Source organism: Eptatretus burgeri, chromosome 6, assembly GCF_056783735.1.
Source record: "Eptatretus burgeri isolate ZD-2024b chromosome 6, Ebu_testis_v1, whole genome shotgun sequence".
NCBI classification, from domain to species: domain Eukaryota; kingdom Metazoa; phylum Chordata; class Myxini; order Myxiniformes; family Myxinidae; genus Eptatretus; species Eptatretus burgeri.
In genome coordinates, this window is record NC_140966.1 from 59,797,187 (window position 1) to 59,811,471 (window position 14,285).

The 14,285-nt window shown below is 46.8% G+C and overlaps 1 protein-coding gene across 1 annotated transcript in view; it reads left to right on the forward strand.

The window, feature by feature from the left end:
* The first annotated feature begins 8,718 nt into the window (after positions 1–8,718).
* LOC147024892 (uncharacterized) overlaps positions 8,719–14,285 on the forward strand; it is a 33,226-nt gene continuing 27,659 nt past the window's right edge. The window contains exon 1 of the mRNA XM_085885260.1: positions 8,719–8,858. The gene's annotated coding sequence lies outside the window, so the exon portion shown is untranslated. The remainder of the gene's footprint in view (positions 8,859–14,285) is intronic.

The window sequence follows — 14,285 nt, forward strand, 5'->3', positions numbered from 1 at the left end:
CAAACGTTGGGATTAATTAATAATTTGAACAATTAATTTAAACCTTGGGAAAAAACAGCTTTCAAGCCTTGGGAAACACTTGGGAAACAGCTGAAATGGATGAAGAACGACATCAAACCTTGAAAAGGCACATACTCAGGTCCCCAGCGTCGATTGTGACATCATACCAAACGAAGAAGAAGAATAATTGTGACGTCAATCATGGAAAAAAATAAAATAATAAAATTAATAAACATCCATTGTGACGTCATTCGTGACGTCATAGCACCGTGTCTTGTTATTGGTTGACATATACAGTAAATGGCCGTAACTTGGGAACCGCTTATCCGATTAATATTGTTACAGTGCCGGGGTCGTCACCACGAACCGACCGCTCTGAACAGAGCCGCAAGTCGAGTCAGCCTGACCGATCGCCCGGAATATAGATCGCCACTCGGATAAGTCCGAGTCGACGGGTCCTTGTACAAGAACCGAAATACGCCAATGGGCAGATCACGTGGGGTAGGGTCGATTGCCAATCTTCAATGTACCTAAATACCCACGTGATCCAACTACCGGGGTATTCCACCCTCGACAGAACTCGTACGGAACAAACCGCCGAGGCGAGCCTGTCCCGTGCGCGATTCCGAGCGGCTTAATCGCCGAGAACCGTCGATCCAAATGTCCCCCTTTTACGGCAAACCAACGGCTTTCTAACTCCCAACACACGAAATGCTCAGTCAATGAAAGAATCGACGCGACGAGCTAAAAACATTTAACAATTTGGGTATTTATTAGTAATAATGGGGAACTCGGGAAGCACGTAAGAGCAGAACTATTGCGACTATACGAAATGCGATGCAAAGATTTACAGCACACAAAGCACTTAACAATTGCCAACTTATTAGACGGGCCCACGGACACACGTACGCACACACACACACCCAAGTAATGGTGGCTGAGGCCTTTAATAAAGGGCTTCAGCTCGGAGGACAGGTGAGCTGAAACCCAGAACCTATCTCGAACCTCTCCACCTCGTGTGGTCTTCAAGTTGTTTGGACCCGGACTCCAGCGAGAGCGAGCTGGACCCAATCGCCATGAGCCGTGATCCTTCCCGAACTCCAGCAAATCCTCCCGCGCTTCTCAACACGTGCTGGTGAGACGAGGCGCCGATCCTTCCCGTTGATGCGTCGCTTCCCAGAGGAACCAATGCGTCGCTTCCCCCGAGGAACCACCTCCATGATGAGGTTGATGAGTCGCACCAAGCCGCGAACCAAACGGAGAACAAAGAGCTCCACTAACCAAGAAGAAGAAGAAGCAACCATTCGCAGCTCAAACCGAGCAACCGGCTCAACTTTCTTCCAAACAAAACAGCTCTCCAAAAAGCCTACTGAGCCAAGCAGGAACTGAAGCTCTGCTGAACTCTTCTGCAGAAGCAAAAACCTTCCAAAGGCCTCAACCCGAACCCAAGCCAGGCAGGACCCGACTGCCTGCTGAACGACTCCCCTCAACTCCCCTCTTTAACTGTGAACACGAACAAAGAAAAGATCTCCTCTTTATCCTTCTCCGCCTCCTCCCCCACGCCCGGCGTGACTCATGCCCTCGTGATCCATCCCCTGCTCAACCACGGGTGGGAGGGAGTTGTTGACATCATGAATCACGGGACGGAAGGGCTCTTCTTCCTCTTAGCAGAAGAGGGGGAGGGACGTCTCCATTGTTCGCTCCCTAACTATTAAATCGATCCGCAGCGCATCTAATCGATTTCAAAACATTTAAACAATGGAAGGTGAGCTATCGAGGGAACAAGCACTTATCGACATGGCTGACTAAAGGAACCTGAACGTTGTGTGCAATCAAATTCCAAATTCGTAACACTACCCCCTCCCCTTTTTACAGACTCGCCCCGAGTCGTCAAATTTTCGTGTGACCAGCATGGGTAAATTTTCCCCTAATACGTTCTACCTTCGGATCCCTGAGTGCGACATTTCTTTTTACGTGTCCCAAAAATAAATAACCGAATGTGCTGCGTAACTAATGAAACAAACTCTCACAGACTCATTCGGACAACTTAACTAAAATTCCCGGCGCTAAAACAAACATGCAGGTGAGGTTCCACGTATTTACAATTTTCACTCAACTTATCCATTACTTAACCATGGCCCATGACTTGTGATCTGTGAAAGGGGAGAAGGTAAAGTCATTTCAAAGTTCATTGATGCAGGGGAATGGATGGAGATGGTCGCAAAACACAAATGAGCATGATGGATGCATGGGCTGCCTGCAGGGCAGTCCTTGCAAAACTGGATGGTCCTGGCGCACATGGTGATGGATGGACACAGGGGCAAACACAAACAAGGGCCAGCAGGCATGGGGTCATGGCAGAGGCAGGCAAATGAGGCATGGCAAGGCAAGTCCATGCAGAACAGGCGGCTGCAGCACAACAGGCCGGCAGGTGAAGCTGGCCAGCCTCTGGTGTGGTTCCATCAGGTCTGGAGGGAGTGCGGTGGTGCCAGCGCTCTGAAGGCGGGCTCGGACCTAGCCTACTGTCTCCCCCCACTCTATCGCCTTTGCCTGTCTCTGTTCCTACCCACTCCCTTAAGTTGCCACAAAACACAACAAAATTTTGCCCCTCTTTATTTTTATTTCCCTTTTATAATCGGCTCCCTAAGCCCCTTTATCGTCATTGTCTGGCTAGCCTATCATGTCCACTGAGCCTACTCCCAACTCCTACGTTCCCTCTCTGGAGGGGAATAGAGAGAGACTAGCGTCCTGTCTCGAGGCCCAACAAAGCCTCAGAATGGCCTCCTCAGAGTTCAGCGATCTACCAAGGTGAGTCCAGCGGCCTACAACGAGCGAAGGTATACATCTCCTAACTACCCTAACATTCATTAACCTGAAACTACCCCGGGGCTTTCCAAAAACGCCTCACACTTTTAAACTATCGGTTCTAAAAACCATGATTCCCGTCGCCTGCGTTGGTGTCCATTATAAATTTGGGCCTTGCCCTCAAATTTTCATTCGTGCCCTCGCTCAATTTCCTGGCTGGGCAGCGTGGCTCAACTGGCAGGAACTCCCCCTCTGCCGAACTCTAACCATGGCACCCCCAGGCCCGCAGGCTGCCTCCGAGCCTAGCTGTTCCCTATAAACGCGGGGGGTTGCCCTCTCTGGCATTTCCCCCCTCCGATGCCCACGTGACGTGTTGATGCCCCGGGTCCCTTTCCGAGGGTCGCCCGTGCCCACTACTCTGCCCCCGTGGCATCCTGACGCTACGGTCCCGTTTCCGACGGGTCGCCCGTGCCCACTACACTAACCCGGCCCCTCTTGGGTCCTTGGCCTACTCTGGCCGACTCGTCCGGTGCCCGGGGTGCCCACTAAACAAAACTCACCTTTCCACAGCCACGCTCCCAGCCAGTCCATGAACTCCTGCACCCCTCCAAACGGGTTTCGTGCCTTCTCTCGACACCAACAACAAAACGACCTCCTGTTAGTAAATTTGAATAACCCACTAGCTAACATTAAACTGACCCCGGGGTCACTTGGGTGGGAATCACTCCTCCCCCCAATCAGTCATTCGCACCATGCATACCACATTCGCTCCACTCGCACACTTGGGCCCACTGTCCTACACTCATTCCTCACACACTTTCCATTTTGCAACTCACACCAACACTCCACACTGCCATTCTTCTTAATTAAATCCCCCGACTAACTCGTGCTCCCTCATCATCCCTTAAAACTCATGCACGTTCCATTTACTCTACTGAGCTAAGCTCCGTCTACACCAGGCCCGTCGCTAGGGGGGGGGCATTTGGGTGCAATTCCCCCCCATGGCGCATCTGGTGCCCCCCCCCCACTTGTACGCCACCCATTTATGCCCTGTTATGTTGCACCTTGTGAACAACTTCGTGTTTAAGGATGAGCGCCCACTGTGAACTCCTTGCTGTTTAAGAGTTCACCTGTGTGAACTAAAACCCTTATTCCAGATGTTCAGTGTGGTGACTAATAAGGCCTTCTTGGATAAACTGTTCTTTAATAATATCCTTCTTTGAATAACAGTCAAGAGATAAGTGTGCGCTTCCCAGCTCATCTCCAAAAGCAATTGGCAAGCCAATACAGTCCAAGCCCAAAAGATAACAGCGCAAGCACCAACGGCAGCAGCCAAGACGACAGACAGCGGCAAGACCTCGTGTCGAATGTCGATGTTGTGAGTGGTTATACATATCGTGGATCATTTAGTTTTAAAGAATAGCCAATCAGCGTATTCGATATGGAGACCCTATTGAGCAGGTTACCTGATTGGTTGTAAGTTAGGTATAAATGTAATATAGTCATAATATGATAATATGATTAAGGAAAAGACATAAATTTACATTATTAAAGATGAAGTGCACGTGCACCACGTGACCTTCACAACCCGTAAACCCTCCATCTTACAAAAGTAATTTTATAATAAAAATTAAAAATATGTGTGTTTGCAATCGTGCTTACATTTGAAATGATGCAGATAAAACCTGTTTTTGATGCATCGATCATTTAATAAATAAAACCGTCAACCGTCAAATGTCGCGAGTCACGAGGGACGAATCACAGAGCACGAGCTTGCAGCAGGAGAAAAAGACGTGGATGATGGATATACGAAAATGGCTCAGAAAAGGAAAAAATGCAACCGACGAAAATAAAGAAGATGATGAAAGACATGTTGTGGGAGGAGGAGGAGGAGGAGACGATCATGTCGATGAAGTACCGACAGAAGCTGGCCAACCTGGCCAAGCCAGCAACGTTAGCCCTGCAGCTGGAGCCCCAGCGCAGGCAGCCAGGTTGCCACGCTCAGCAGCGGCCTCGGGGTCGGGTGTGACTGTCAAGCCGCTTCCCGATGATCTTGGAAGTGAGAGACCGAATCAAGTGGTTCTACAGTGGTACCCTGGCCATCTGTTGCAGAACAAGAGTCGCTTGTTTGTGTCCTCGTGGTACCAGACTAATGAATGGCTGGAATACAGTGTGCAGACAGATGCAGCATTCTGCTATCCATGTAGGAAGTTTAACACCGTACATGGCCCAGTGGACTATACTTTCACAGTGCGAGGCTACCGGAATTGGAAACATGCCGTTGAGAAAGGCAGGGGGTTTCACAAACACGCAACTTCAAAGGAACATTTCACTTGTGTTTTGAGGTGGAAGGAGAATGAGAGGCACATCTATTGTGGTAAGGAGATTTCCACACTCCTCAATGCTGACCAGCTAAATATAAACCGGTACTATGTGTCTGCTCTTACAGATGTTGTGGGATTTCTCGCCGAAAATCAGATACCTTTTAGAGGGAGCCTTGATAATTTTGAGGATATGTCAGACAGGCACAGTGGGCTCTTCCTCTCACTTTTAAACTACACACTCAAAAAAGACACCGAGCTCGCCGAAATAATAAAGCATATACCACAAAACGCAAGCTATACTAGTCCGGAAATGCAGAATGAACTGATCTGCACATTGAGTAATGTTGTGACGGATGCCATCGTGGAAGAAGGAAGCACATCGTGGTTTACCATCAAGGTGGATGGGACGAGGGACCCCACTGAATGTGAGAACATATCAATCATCATTCGCTTTGTATCGGAATCAAATGAAGCAACAGAGCGTCTACTCACAATAGTTACAGCCGATGCTGGAGATGCAAAAACATGGACAGACCTAATAATTGCAGAGCTGACAAAAACAGGACTTGACACGTCAAAAATATTAAGTCAGGTGTACGAAGGGGCTTCGGTAATGGCTGGGAAGCACGGTGGGGTGCAAAAGTTGTTGCAAGAGATAGTGGAAAGAGAAATCCCCTATTTGCACTGCTTAAATCACCAACTCCATCTGGTAGTTATCCACACACTGGCAGCAGAGAAAGCTGTCACTGATTTGCTCGGGGTTTGTTGTTGCCTGTACAAATTCTTCAGAAAGCCCACTGTTGCTGCACAGTATGAAGGTGAGCGGTTAAAACGACTTCTTGATCAAAGGTGGACGGGACATTTAGCCACCGTGTCTGCGATCATAGGATCTTTTAAGGATATCACATCCTTACTGTCGGAGATTGATGCAGAGCGCGCCTACGGTGCAGAGATGAGGATGGAGGCTATTGGGCTTTTGCGGGAAGTCTCTGGGCCTGCCTTCATGTTCATTGCTATCTTTGTACAAAAGCTGCTGATGTTGTTAGATGGCCCTAACAGATTCTTGCAGGCAGAGGACATGGACTTGGTAACGGGGTTGGAACTGGTGGCGAGTGCTACAGAGTGCGTGAAGAAACTCCGCTCTGAGGATGAGTTCACTGGTCTGTGGAACAAGGCCAACGATGCTCGCACTTCTACACCTGCACCACCAAAACGGAGACGCACAATGCATAAGAACTTGGAACAGTTTGTAGTTTTGGAGATTACAGGACAAAACAACGACAATGACAAGACAGAACTGCAGAGGGTTTTTTACAGTGCAATTGACACTGTGCTTGGCGAGATCGCTCAGCGCTTCAGTGAGCGCAACACACAACTCGCCCGTTCACTCGCTGCCTTGAATCCTGAAAATGGCACGTTTTTGGATCCCCACTTGCTCCAGCACATTATGACATTAACAAAGTCAACCATCAGTGAAACAGAGTGTGTGGTTGCAAAGCAGTTTATTCGCTCACAGACAGAAAAGCAGACAAACGAGAGATGGACAACACAAAAACTCCTCTCAACATACCACAAAACGCTGGAAGCCATGCCAAGTGTAGTGACTGCTATGAGACTTGGACTAACACTTGGTGCGTCCACTGCCATGTGTGAAAACTCATTCTCAACATTGAGGAATGTCTTCACTGACCATCGACGGTCCATGCGCCATGCACGCAAGGCACAACTGGTACAGCTGGTCTTCGAGAGAGACCTCACACGTAAATGCCTGAATGAATGGAAGGAGAAGGTCCTCAGAAGATTCCACACCGAGACGCGTCGCCTGCAGCTCTTCTGACAGCGAGTACAGCGGTATAAAAACTATACGAGGAGTTCAGATTGTGTGTGTGACTGCTGGTGATGCGTGTGTGGTTGTGGTTGTGGTTGCAGTGTGGTTGTGGTCAGCACCCGCCGTGGTCGGCTGCTTTGTACTTCTGATGTTTAAGTTAAATGTTGTGTTTGGTGCTTTGCATATCCCATATCTAGTGCTTTGTGCATAACCTTACCTCTGTGTAATTGACTGCTTTAAATGCGGACCTTGTGGTATCTTCAGGCTGGTCGTATTTGCTGTTGATAGTTTAACGTGATGATCGCAACTCATAGCCTACTGTATCTTATTTCAAAGTGCACTGATTCTGGTGCCAACCTCCCCCTTTCGTCATTGTATCTCTGGTATATTAATTTTCTAATGCCAATTCTTGACAACACCTTGTATAAGTGCACCTGAATTGGTGCCAATTGTCTAATCATTGAATATCTGCATTGTGAATGCGCCAGTTTGTTGCGGCTCTCCTGCATTCGAATAATTTTAGGCCAAAAACATCGGAACATGTTAAATCTAGCTGAGATCAATTTGGTTAGTGTGCGACGGCAACCTGAGTATAGATGTGTCAATGCTGCATGAATAAATAGTATACCGGGTTATCAAAAATATTAAATACAGTATAATAATTGTGCCCCCCCCTTCCAGTTCATCTTCCCCCCTTAATACTGAGCCCTGGCTACGGGCCTGGTCTACACTACACATTTCCAGTCTGTCCATGTCTCCGAAAATTCAAAAAAATCCCCATTTCCTAAATCTAAACTGAAATCCCTCGAACTGACCCTCGAAGGGATTCTCTTCTGCCGGATTTCAACCATGCAGTCACGACGTCACTGCGCATCCCAAAGCAAGCCTCACGGTTCGAGGGGTTCCCCACGCGAGCACATGTGCTCCGCTCGTCCGTAACCCGCGCCGGGGAATCTCCGATGACGTCATTCGCACCCCGAACCTGCGCGATCTCTCGCGCAAGCCGGGGTACGCTCAGCGCATCGGGGAAACCGCTTCGCAGGCTCTGCGAACAGAACGTGCGACGCAAGCAACATGGAGCTTTACAAACACACTCGCCCGGAGAACCCGTTCGAATCAAATTCACAATCCAGCCTACCTTCTGTCCGTCCCGCGGGATCGACTCCATGCACCTATGGGCGTCGATTGATGGGGGACAGGGGGGACATTTCCCCCCCACTTTTTGTCAAGGGAGGGACAACATATCGATTGTCCCCCCCCCCCCCCACTTTTTTCATTGAACTTAAGTTACGTAACACAAAACGAGCTGCTCGAGTACAACCAGGCCGAGATGCTCCTCAAAAAGAAGAATAATTTTTTTAATCTATCGATAATTCCAGCAATCTCTCTATGCATGTTTGTCTGCGACCTCTGTTTCTCGACAACCACTGGTCCGATCTACTTGAAACTTGCCAGGTATATTGCTGGGGACCCGAGGATGTGCCTTTTCAAGGTTTGATATTAATCGGACAAGTGCTTCCCAAGTTATGGTCTCGGTACTCGCAAGCCGTTCACGTCTGCTTTGGCTTTGGGAGTTGGACCAAACCATTTCACGTAAATAGAGGGGGGGGGGGGTTATCCAATACAAAGCCTCTCTGGATCTTTACTTTTTGCCAAAAACAACAAAAGAAAAAGAACCGTTAGTTTTATTGGTCTATTATAGTTCTATTAAAGATGATAGGTTAACAGTTCAACATTGAGAATCCGTGCTTCCCAAGCCATGGTCTCCCACCGACCAAGCATCCATAGCGACGTCCCTTTTTGATCCTTCGATGTCGGCTCTTCCTATCATTGCGAAGCAGAATTCGCCAAGCGTTGGATTGTTCACCCACTAACAGGGAACGTGACCTGGACATTTTGAGGTATGTTGGGATGTTTTCAGACTTTGTATCGTCATTTTATTTGTGTTTAAACAAATCGCGGCTTCATGGCCCGGAGCGCCACGCCTCGGGAGTGTTAGGCCGCAACGGCTCGGGGCCCCTTTAGCGACCAAAATAGTTTCTTTCACCTTTCTAACTTGTATCGCCGGATGCCTGATATTATTACCTGCACGATGATGTGTGTGTTTAATCTTTGTGACTTTGCACCGTCGAGTTATAAGCCAATAAAATATTTCGCGGCCTGGTATGCTGATTGAGATGGTGAAGCTTGTGCAGGATGACGCGGTTTCACTCTCCCGGCTCGCACGAACCAACGGAAAGATATTTTGTAATTCTGTTTTCATATTTCGCAGTCGATAACAGTGGCCTAAATCCCAACGTTGAAAACCGGGTGAAAATCGAAGGTAAGTGGGTATTTTGGCGACTAAATTAGCTTTGAATACTTGGGGAACATAAAATAAAATGCGCTGATTCACTCGCTTTTGCGGCGGTTAATGTAAATAATTTTTTCGTCGGTATTTGGACCGAGGGGAGGTATAGACCTACAAAACGAGAGGTATCATTCGGTCTTTGGACTTATGAGGATTAAGTTATAGATTTTAAAAGGGAGCTGTTAAAAAATATGCAAAATTCACCAAAGCGGTTCGGACAAACGAACGGAAAATTATTTTTGAATTCTGTTCTCGGATTATACAGTATCTTTCGGGTAGTAATGAGATTACCTTGAAAATCCGATTAAAAGGCTTGGGCTTAGTAGCTTAGCCACGGCTTGCAATTTTTACGAGGAAAAAAGAACGTTCTGGAAGGAATTTCTCTTCCGCCATCCGAAAAATTTTCCGTTTGCACGAGGACAAAGACGAAGGAGAGACCGACAGAATAAGGTGTCTCATTAATCTGTGTGATTTAGAATGATTAAATTAGAGATTTTAAATGCAGCGTTGAAAATAAAATAAAGAGGATTGTCAGCTTCTTCTTCACCATGTCGACCCTGCAACGGTTCTGGGCCCCTTTAGCGACCAAAATGGTTTATTTCACCTTTCTAACTTATATGGCACTATACTTAAACAAAACGTACGGGCACGCACTATACTTAAACAAAACTTACGGGCACGCACTATACTTAAACAAAACGTACGGGCACGCACTATACTTAAACAAAACTTACGGGCACACACTATACTTAAACAAAACGTACGGGCACGCACTATACTTAAACAAAACGTACGGGCACACACTATACTTAAACAAAACGTACGGGCACGCACTCTACTTAAACAAAACGTACGGGCACGCACTCTACTTAAACAAAACTTACGGGCACGCACTATACTTAAACAAAACTTACGGGCACGCACTCTACTTAAACAAAACGTACGGGCACGCACTATACTTAAACAAAACGTACGGGCACACACTATACTTAAACAAAACTTACGGGCACGCACTCTACTTAAACAAAACGTACGGGCACGCACTATACTTAAACAAAACTTACGGGCACACACTATACTTAAACAAAACTTACGGGCACGCACTCTACTTAAACAAAACGTACGGGCACGCACTCTACTTAAACAAAACGTACGGGCACGCACTCTACTTAAACAAAACTTACGGGCACACACTATACTTAAAGGCACGCGGTTTCAAACTTGTGTTTTTTTTTTTGCACGTACGGCCACGCACGTACAGCCACGCACGTACGGGCACACTCGTGGAAATGATGAACGTATTTACAAATCAACAAACTATGTACAATAATTGGGAAGAAGAGAGTGCACGTCCGGACGGCATCAGATCTTAATCCCTCGTCTCCTGGTCTCGTGGTTTGTGAGAGGTAAAGAATTACATAAATGTTCACATTACAACTGATTTTAGCTCATTCCTTTGGTGAATCCTTTTGATGGCATGCAAATCAAGAACACAATCTTTAACGACGACGCTAACTATGAACCAATAATCTCATAATCATCTCACTCAACTTTAGCTCATTGGTTAATTAAATGCGGATTAAATAAAATGATGAATATTAACAATCCCAGGGAATAAAATACCAGGGTATCTGACCCTAAATAAAAGTAATAAGCACGTAGCTGGGAACTAAGCGAGTAATGGAATGCTAAATTGGGAGCTGAGATGCTAAATTAAGAACTGAACTCTTATCGGCGCTCTTTTAGGCCTTCGTCACATTTGCTCTACGGCAAGGATACGGTGGCCGTACGCCCTCTGAATTGACAGAAACGTGCGGCGGCCGCAGAGTTTCTGCGGTGTCTTCAGGGTGGCACTATGCCGTTTGGCTATCATTTACAGGCCATAGGGGTCGCCGTGGAATTATAACACAGTTATAACTTTTTTCATTTCTACATTGGCCGTAGCAATTCGACAAGCCGAAAAAAAAAAAAACCCGTAAAAAAAAAAAAAAAGAGAACCCACTCGTTACCGTCCGTCTGGCCGCACGTTCGCCTTAGGGCCCCCCTGTGGTCGCCTTGCAGGCACCTTGAGGCTACCTTGTGTCTTCCTTGAAAATTATATGGCCGCCGCAGAGATGCCCTAAGGTCACCGTGCGACATCCAATCACAGACCGTACGGTACCCCCACGTTTTCGGTCTCAACAATTTCTAAATAACCCGTGCTGCTACCCCAAAAATAAAAACATATGTGACTGCAACATTGAGTGACCGTGGAAATACTGCGGCCGCCCTATAATTGCTAGTGGCTGTAGATTTTGCAGACCCTATGGCCGCCGTGCCAAATGTGACTTAGGCCTTAGTAATACATGTGCTACGCAAAGCTTATCACATGTCAACATTGTGCCTGGAGGTATAGTGACCAAGCCAAAAGTATGTTGACCTTAAAAATGCCCCGTTACGCAAAAGTAACCCTTATAATTCACATGTCAAAATTTATTCAACTGAAATGTAATTCCCTTCTCGTTTCATAGAGGATATGGATATCAGAAAGTTTTTCGCGACAGCATCAAGTAGCACATCCCCGACCACTCTCCTGGAGCAATGAAGTTCCCAGAAAGAGGTGGACGATTCAAAGGAGAAGATGGCAGAAAAGAGTGCATGTGCGAGTACTCGGCCTAATTTCCAAGATCAGCCTTTTCATCCTCATGATGTCAGTTGTATCCCAGTCCAAATACTGGCAAACCGAAAGTTGAAGTTTCAACAACAGTGGTTCATAGCTTTTCTGTGGCTTCATTTTCATCAGAGCATCGGTGGTGTACTCTGTCACACCTGTATGGACGCTTCTCATGAAAAACTTACCGAACTTGCCCGCTGTGCAGAATTCTCATTTGTCTCAAAGGGCTTTCGGAACTGGAAAAAGGCTACAGAAAAATTCAGACAACACGAACGATCAAACACACATAGGCTTGCCTCTGAAAATCTGAAATCTCGCAGAAGTCAACCTGGTGTCCATGTGCAGCTGAGCAGCAAACTGCGAGAAGAGCAAAGATCTGCACGGTCAGCACTTATGAAGATTATCACCTCACTGCAATATTTAGCCCGACAAGGTTTTGCAATTCGTGGGAAGGATGCCTCTGAAGGGAATTTCAAAATGCTCTTACAGTTGTGGGCCGAGGATGATGTAAACCTCAAGACGTGGTTGTCAAGGAAGACGACGTTCACAAGTGGAGAAATTCAGAACAAAATTCTACAGTTGATGAGTCATGCCATCCTCAGAAATATCTGCAGTAACGTGAATGAAATGTCCACTCAGTTCGGACTCGTAACTGATGGAACGCAAGATATTCAGGTTAATGAGCAGGAGTCGGTGTGTGTGCGCTATGTGACGGATTCCTCTGATGTTCAAGAAGATCTCGTCGGCCTCTACCAAGTATCGTCAACAACAGGAGTATCACTTTGTAAGATGCTTCAGGATGTCCTAATTCGGTGTCAACTCCCTATTGAACACCTTAGAGCGCAGACTTACGATGGGGCAAGCAACATGTCCGGAAAGTACAAGGACTGTCAAGCACAGCAAAAAAACTCCAACCGCTGGCCAATTATGTTCACTGTGGAGCTCATGTCACCTAGTTCGGCAGATATGTGAAAAAAATGTGCCTTTAGTGATACAAGCATGAAATTTGGCACATTACTCGGGCAGTATCTTACAAAGATGTTTGGATATAGGGACATTCCAGATTCTTCCTAGAGACAAAATGGCGGCCATTTTACAAAATAGCCGATTTTGTGTTGTACAAGGAGGATACATGTGGATACAACTATATTTAAGAAACATACCAGTGGTTTTATTTAACTAAATATAGATTCTAGCAAATAAGAAATAGCAAATAAAGGTGACAAAGCGTGAATAAACCATTTATTTGGTCATTTTTTTTGGTGCATTTTTGCACTTTTGGACGGTTTTCTACAACAATCTCTTCAAAAAACTGTTATCAAGCACCATGGAATGACTGTTGTTCATGTAACACTCTTGAACTCAGAGGAAGTGCTTCTGTTTGAACCTACCATCAACTTACAGAGTCAAAATTATACAGTGGAACCTCTAGATCCAGGTAACAGAGTCTACTATGATGCATGGATACATGTGTACATGTTACATGATTATCATCTGTGATCTCTCTTGTCCCAGTTCTACTCTCTTGTACACTCCCCACCACAGTGACATAGAGCTGTGCACTGGAGTGCAGCCTTGACACACTTGCACTGTCCTCTGCATCCCTTTTTGCAGCCACACCTTAGTAGTTGCCGACATGCCTCAGTTGCCTCTGGGAGGGTTGTCCAGTATATGTCCCAGCCATTATCGGTGTGAACACACCCCCAGTCACTGGGCGATGGGAGCTCTGGTGTGGACACCATCATCTGGCCCCAACAGTAGCCGGCTTGGTAGGTCGCTCTCTTGATGTGCTGTTTCAGGGCTTCACGAGTTGGTGGGAGAGCATCTATTTATCTGCCATTCTGGGTGAACAGATGCTTGCGACACTCATTGACATGTTCCTGGCTACTGGTGCGATCATAGAGCACAACAACAAAATGCTCCAGTGCATCCATGTGGTCATCTACGGCTGAAGGAGTTGGCGTGGCGGCCAAGGCACAGAATTCTGCAGTGACATCAGTGACCTCATCACAGGCTTTCCAGGTTTCCCATGCTTTTTTCTCCCCCCTGTCTCCGAAGCTTGAAACGGTGTCGCATCCAGTGAGGGCATGGAAGAATGGCAAACCTCGACACTTGTTAGGTCCCAGTGCCACAGGCATCTCGTGAGCTGCCAAGAACCTGAAGTTCTTTCCTGTGCCAAAAGCAACCCAGAGCTCATCAATGTCCAGACGTCCAGCTGCTGTCACCACAAGGACCACGACATCAGTGTCTACTGTACGGATCGACACTTTGCTGTATCCCTGCCTCACAGCGTCTTCAGCATGGAATAGCATTCTTGTGTCAGCC